General features: G+C 43.7%; 1 long non-coding RNA gene across 3 annotated transcripts; it reads left to right on the forward strand.

The window, feature by feature from the left end:
- The first annotated feature begins 2680 nt into the window (after positions 1–2680).
- On the forward strand, positions 2681–6987 carry LOC140250615 (uncharacterized). 3 transcript variants are annotated; one of them, XR_011903217.1, is made up of 4 exons: positions 2681–2754; positions 3655–3749; positions 4467–4603; positions 6202–6987. It is a non-coding gene; the product is annotated as an uncharacterized lncRNA (long non-coding RNA). The 3 variants fall into 3 exon arrangements; XR_011903215.1 differs by lacking the exon at positions 6202–6987 and adding an exon at positions 5544–5826; XR_011903216.1 differs by lacking the exons at positions 3655–3749; positions 6202–6987 and adding an exon at positions 5544–5826.
- Positions 6988–7476: the final 489 nt, after the last annotated feature.

Here is a 7476-nt window from a genome sequence, read left to right on the forward strand (position 1 = left end):
AACTAAACAAATTTGGTTTTACTGTCCTCCCATTCACAATACATGATAAAGGTGCTGCAGTGGAAATACCAAGTTATGACCTGAAACAGTGATTGAGCACCTGGTGGGAAGGCAGAGACAAACCAGGGGTGCTCAGGTGCATGTAAGTGACTTTAGTGATCAGAAGGGGTGGATCCTGGCTCCACCCCTTCCCAGACCTCATTTAAGGGTTTGTGGTAGAGATAAGGGCATCTTGCTGGAAGTCTCTGTCTACCTGAGGCCTTCCAATGGTAAGCAGTTTTTCTTCCTTTATTTTTGTGTTTGTGACTCCTGCATTTGTGCTCATTCTCATTTACTGCAGCCTAGGATTGCTCCACTCTGCTATTATAGCTGTACTTTCCATCACGTCTTTCCATCACGTTGAACCATTACAGATGTCACAAAAAGTGTTTTAGCTTAAAGGTGTACTTGTTTAAGAGGCTGATGAAGAACCCCTCATGCCATTTAGGGGCTGCTAATGTCATGTTTTACATGGTTACCAACATCATAAATGGCATTTGCATATAAGAAAGTTGGTTTTGCAGAAGGAGCTGCTGAGAGGGATGACTTCTCCAAGCACTATCTGGCTTGTTTTGTACCCTCTTGTTTGACTGTTATGCTCACCAGGCACATGTAGTAGGTAACCTGTTTTCCATCTCCTGAAGAACTGATAGAGTGGTAGGAGCTGTGTTACTCACCTCCATCCTGAGCTGGAGTCTCATCTATGTGACAGGCTGTGTATGTGAGCTGAGAGAGCTGTCCTTCAGTATAGCCTGGCCTCAAGATGTGAAGTGCACTAGCAAAATCACATTCCTTTTGTCTCTTCCCCATAGGAAATGGCTCTTCACCTTCCATTCTTTCTTTCTTAAAATAAGTGCAAGAATCTATTGTGCATATCCAGACCTAACAGGAAAGGAATGTGAGGGTTTTGTTTGTTTGTTTCCTGGAAAGCTGTGCCAAATATTTTTTAATAGAGTAAAGGAAAAGGTCCTTCTCCAACTCTTTATATGAATATGACACAGACAACTGAATCTTCAGTGCTAGTGTTTAACAACTTTTCTTCCCTGGTCAGCAAGGATGGAGCAGGAGCTACCTCTTATATGTGATAAGACTCATTCTAGCTCCTTGCTGCAGGGAAGACACCAAGGACCAAATGCAGGCATGCTGCAACCCACCAACATCCCCATGAACCTTGGCAATTTCTTGCTCATTCCTTCAGGTGCCTTATGAGCCTTCTCAGAGATACCTGGGCTTCCTGCTGGCCTGGGTGGAATCACTCATTGGTAGCTCTGAGCTTGCATTATGTAGTTCAACAGTGATCATGGCTGCCTGTGTGTATCAAGTATTTTTAATAGACTGGTTTTTTTGGAGGAAGAGCTACATGACTGTGCAAGCACGCACATGCAGTGAAGCTATTCAGAGCTCAGGGAGTGCAATACAAAGGTCTTGTTGAGGGTATGCAGGGAATAGGAGAAAGACTCTGTCTCTTGGAGCCATTACTGGTTAAAAGCCAAGGTGAAAGTAGCTCCCTGTATAAGGCATGCACATGAGCGCAAGCTGGTGAGGAGCAAGATGCTGAAGCTGTTTGGTTTTCTGCACGTGTTCAGCTGCAGCAACCTCTTCTGTGTACCTTACCCCTTATCTCATCTGGTGTCAGTGGATTTCCAAAGCCATGTTTTTAGTAAGCATATGGTGTTTAAGATCCAGATCACAATATCTGTTACTGTTTAGGCTGTTATTATTAGTGATTCCTTAATAGAGCATCTGACATTCTCTCAGCTGTGAAAACTGGAGCTTTGTTATTTCTTACTTAGGATGTTTACGTGAACGTCAAACTTACTGCCTTGTGGTCTATTTCAGGAGTATAAATAAATATTAGTAATCAATATCAAGCAAGTGCTAGGCACAGAGCAGTGCTCGGCTTGTTAAGGTGTTATATAAACACATAATGGAACGATTCTCTAAACTCTTTCAAGTCCTGGATCAAAGCAAAAGAGAAGAAGGAAGAAGAACATACAGGGTGTTAGGGAACAGCAACAATGTATCAAAACTTTGCTTTAAGAATTGTTTGCTTTGATTCTTTAGAGGTTGTGGACATCGTTTTGAATGAAACAAGAGTAGGAGTGGCTGTGTTGGGTCAGAGCAGGCTGCTGGGCTTGTCCTCGACTCTGCGTTGCCATCGCAGATGTACAAAAACAGTAAGGTTGCTCAGCCAGCGCAGTTCAAAGAGACTGGGAAAGGCGCTGATTTTCTGTGGGGGTCAGCAATGGGTCCTCCTCATCATTCACCACACAGCACTACACTGCCTGGGTAACATCCTACCGAATGGGCACCTGCCTCAACCTTCAGCCTTGTCACCTGGTGGCCAGTGGCAAACTGGCAAAGGACTGATGCCTGGCTTCAGCCCCTGAGGGGAACGTCACACACTCACAACTGACCCCTGAAAGTGAGACACTGTCTTAGATCAGAAACTCTGGCCATGCATTTACAGCATCAGCTATTCCAGCACTTTCAGTGACCACTTTGTTGTGGCTGCCCAACATGTGCCAGCATGTGCTTGCCTTGTGGTATGTCAGTGCTCAGCTCCTTATTTCAAAGTCCCTCTGAATTACCCTGGTGGTGATGTCAGCACCCTCCTCTCTCTTTTTTCCTCCTCTCCTTAGCCCTGAAGCAAGGCAGCATCTAGAGTATGGACAGCTGGAGGCAGGAGACCGTGTCTGTCCCACAGCTGCAGAGGTAAGTGACAGGTTAAGGCAACAAGGATAGTTGAGTCCAAAGTCTTGCTCATGGCTCTACAAGTTTTACACTAGTCCTTACCAAGACCTGACTTTGGGGCAGGAGATGACAGTGAGCAGGATGGGATGACTATAACATTGCTTGGCTGAACTGAAGGCCTGTAGGCCTCAGTAGTCAGCTTCAGAGCTATATGAATGAGCAGATACACTTGGTTATACAGAAATCATCTGCATACACAAAATAGACACAAACATAACCATATATATGCATCTGTATACATAAAATAGACACATACATACATATGGCTATGTTTGTATGCGTAGGAAAAATCCACTTCCCATGATGGCAAATCTGCCTCTAAGTAGTCCTTATTCTTAAAGCACTTGCTGTCTCCTATGGGATGCTGTTTAAGGATAGGTATGCAGAGACTTTGGCACAGATTGTATTATCTGTTAAGAGGGTGAGCATTATTTTTCCAGGCTGTAGGTTTGAGGTGACTGGCTGGGTTTTCCTCCTTCAGTGGAAGAACACTGAAATATTCAGAGGTTTCATATGAAGTATAAACATGCCAATTCTGCTAACTTGCAAAGTCATTACCATAGCATCAGACTGAAAATACATTTGTCCAGAGGTGAATTTTTCCCCTAATGAAATAAACAGAAATATAAGTGCTGTGCCTTTGCCTTCTCCTGTAGAAGGGCTGCTCAGAGACACCAACAAAGACAGGAGTCTGATGTGTCCTTAGAAGAGCTCAGGGGGACAAGCGCAAGACTTAGCCAAAAGCTGCTAGCTGTTTGGGTTTACTTTCAATGAGCGCAAACCTGCCAGAGGCTTAAAAGAAATAGCAACATCCTGGGAACCATGGCTTTAGTCCAAGTTTTCCATTCTCTTTGCTCTCAGCTCCACCATGTCAGACAGCTTTTGCCTCTTCCTGCAAGTTTCCATCATGGTTGGTGGGTAGGAGATGGCAGCCAGCTTCTTGATTCAAACAACAGGTAAAGGCTTCCAGCTGTGCTTCTGATTGCTGTGCACTGAAATCAGTTTTTCTGATTAAATTATCCATTCCCTGCAGCTAACCAAATGGTAGAATGCCTTCCCTCAATTCATGTTTTCTCTATGAGTCAGGGAAGAGTTTGTTGTTGGTAACAGTGGAACATAACAAACTCATGTTCTCTCTTAGGTAAGTCAGGATGCTACAGACCAGTTGTCAGGGATGTTTCTAATATACTTGATGCCAATGTTCCAAATCTTCAGCTGTCCTGATGTTAAAAGGTGGGAACAAAAGCCACTTTAGAAAACATCATTAATGTGATATCTGCAGATGCTGGATACAGACATGAAATTACCATTGTGGTCACTGCAGCATAAGTCTCTAAAGAGCTAAGGAGGTAGAGGATAAATAAGTTGAAGGATGTTGTGGAGAACCAATGTGCACCCTATTACAGTTTACCTGGAAGGGTCTTACAAAGCTCTCAGTAGGCACTGCAATGGATACAGAAGGCTATAGAAATCTTCAGGAGCAGCAGACATGCAACTAAGGCACATGTTGAATGCAGGTAAATTGTAAGGTGGACACTGGTTGTAAAGCTGATGATATGAATGCAACAGGTGCACTTTATTCTGAGGGGAGATAGGTGGGGTGGGCTTGTAACAGGGCTTCAGAGTACTGTATCATGATTTCTTTATGTTCATGCTGATGATTCTGAATACAGCACCTGAGGATGTATGTAAGTAAAAGAAGTCTCATTTCAACATCTTGGAAATTACTGGGAACTCATTCTGGGAGTTACTGAAAAACACCTGAAAGATGATGCAATTGCTGATTGCAGACAGCCTCAGTTCACAAGGGGTAAGTCCAGTTTAATGAACTGAATCTCCCTTCATGACAAGGTTACCCAAGTTGACCAAGGGAATGGTCCAGCTGATGTTAATTTCTTGGATTTCAGCAGTGTTTTCAAAGCTGTTCTCACAGCATTCTTTTGGACAAATTGTCTGGTATGTAGCTAGGCTAAAACATAACAGGATAGGTGAATAATTGTCTGATGGGCCGTGCTCAAAGGGTCACAGTAAATGGCATTACATCCAGCTGGTGGATGGTTGCTAGTGGTGTTCTTCAGGGCTTCATTTCAAGGCTAGTTCTCTTCAGCATTGTCATCAATCCCTCTAGGGTAGAGAGCCTCACAAAGAGATCTTGACAAACTGTAGGGCTTGGGTAGTCACTAATAGCATGTTTAACCAGAGCGAGTGCTGGATTCTGCAGCTTCCTCACAGGAAGCAGGGGGGCAGAGCTGAGCTTTGCTCTCTGACAGTAACGGGGCCAGGGACAACAGCATGGAGCTGTTTGCCAGGGTAGGGGCAGCTGGGGATGAGGGTGGTGGGTGTAGAATGGGCTGACCAGGGCACTGGTCATGATCCTGGACTGCTGGAGTTCAAGGAGCTTTTGGACAATGTTCTCAGACATGGGGTTTGAATTGTGGGTGGTCTTATGTGGAGCCAGGGGTTGGACTTGAAGAATCTTGTGGGTCTCTTCCAATTTGATTCTGGCATTGACTTATAAACAAGTTCATCGTACAACTGACACCCACATTTGTGTTCAAATGTTTAAATTAAAGTTCACTTTCTACCCTTAAACATATATTAATTTGTGACCACTTTTAAAGTTCTGTAATAAAATCTTAGAAACACATTCTTAAGTCCAGTGCCTGCCTAAGCTTCTGGCCAGATTTCAGACAACCCAATGAAAAATGTTATTGGCCGAATGTTAATGATGAACCATATTCTGTTCATAGGTAATGTTTCAGAAAAAGCAGATCCTGTTCACTACCTTGCAAGGAGAAACCCCTAGAAGCCCTGTTGCTTTTTGACATCATCTCCTTGCCACTCTGTCTCAGGAGAGGACATCATGTCTGCACAAGTGCCACGTTTTCAGTGCTAGACCTAAGAAACCTCATAGGCTCTTTTTGAGACTTATGCTTTGAAGCAACAGAAATAATTTATTTATTATTACTATTATTGTTTTGCAACCATTCTCTCCAAAATGTGCAGACAATTCCTATACAGTAAAAATGAAGCATAAAAATTGCACTGTACTGAGAGGAAAACTAATAAAACGGATCTTGCTGAGCAGGAGCCAAGCAAAATGAGTCTAACACTCTTCAGGAACCTGCCCTACTTCAGCTCCTGTTGCCCAAACCACAGAGCAGTAGTGGGCTTGCCAAAACCCCAAGTGCTTATACTGACAGCCTGGTGATTCCAAGTGGCTCCATCCTTTCAGATGGTAGCCAGCACCACTGGCTTTTCTGTAACAGGGACTGGGGCTGCCCCCATCATGCAGCTACTGCGTGTAGAACACCATATCTGTATATCCACAGGCTCATGCTCTTTGTTTCCAAAATCCTTTGTATACATTTTTTGGCCAGTTTCTTTGCTTGACTATTGTCTTTCCAGGTCTTCTTACCCCTTCAAATAAAAAAGACATAAAGAAGAGGCTGCTGTAGGATTTGATGTTTAAGATGAAGACTGTGAGGTCTGAAGTCACCTTTCCAGGTGTTTCCATCATTGTAAAGTGAATGGAGGACTCAGGACCAGTTGTTGCACAGCTGCAGCTCTGCTGAGGCCTGACTCACCTGCTGCTGCGCTTTGTCTTTACAGTCACTGCCATTAATCTGAACCATGTGGCAGCTGCCATCTTTTAACAGCCACATATTTTCCACATATTTCCTACTCATTGCATTGCTTTGTTCCGATGTCTTTGAGAAAACATCTGCCCCAAGGATTCCCCTTTTTATAACCTCTTTAAAATATGTCACCATCTGCTCTTTCTTAAAATCTCTTCCTTGATCCCATCACCAGTACCTGGCCCCTCAGTGACCTCCCATTTCTTAGCAAGGGGATCGAGGAGGGACATTCATTCCTTTGCTTTGTGTAGTGCAACATTCTGTGTTATGTTATGGTGAAGTGGCTTGCTCAGTCTATAGCAGAGAAGCACCTCTGCTTTAGCAGAGAGATGCCTCTTGGCTGCTGAAGGCCCCCTGCTTCTCAGCATGTGTAGTGTTGGAAAGCAGACCCCCACCCTGTCTTTCCCTGCACCAGCCCAGCTTCAGGATTACTGCCATTAGGTTCTTGCAGACTAACAATTCATTTCCCGCTGTATGCTAACGCCCACTTACTTACAGCAGATACGCAGACAGATATAGCCATTCCTGGACTTCCACTGGTTGCTCCTTCACTTGCTTCTTTAACTCCCTTTCTGCTGGGTACATAGCACACTCTTTTTGCTGCTCATTTTGAGTGAAACCTTTCTATGCGCTGTATCCATTTATTCTGCCTTTTTCAGCTTTATTTGGCTCAGCTCTTCAAAGCCTGAAGTGTACTTTTTCAGCAATAATAAGATCAGCAAGAAGTTCCTCTTCCTCTACTGCCTTTTCCAATCCAGATTCCCAACATGCCTTTGCTTGCTAAAGCCTTCACAAGATTCTTATGATTTCTTTCCCCTTCTGTGTGTTGCACCCCCAAAAAATCCCCATTTCCGCAGAGACTCTGACACTGATGACATTTTATTTGGTTTTCTTAATACTCCGTTACAGCTCCCCTTACTTATATCTGCCTGACGTTCAGCTATTCCTTGAACAGAAGTGTCACTTTGAGTTTTCTCATATGGATGAGAAATATGATTTGCACAGATGTAAAGGCATTGTTTAGTTTTATCTTGTTTTCTATAGA

This window comes from Excalfactoria chinensis, chromosome 3, assembly GCF_039878825.1.
Source record: "Excalfactoria chinensis isolate bCotChi1 chromosome 3, bCotChi1.hap2, whole genome shotgun sequence".
NCBI classification, from domain to species: Eukaryota; Metazoa; Chordata; class Aves; order Galliformes; family Phasianidae; genus Excalfactoria; species Excalfactoria chinensis.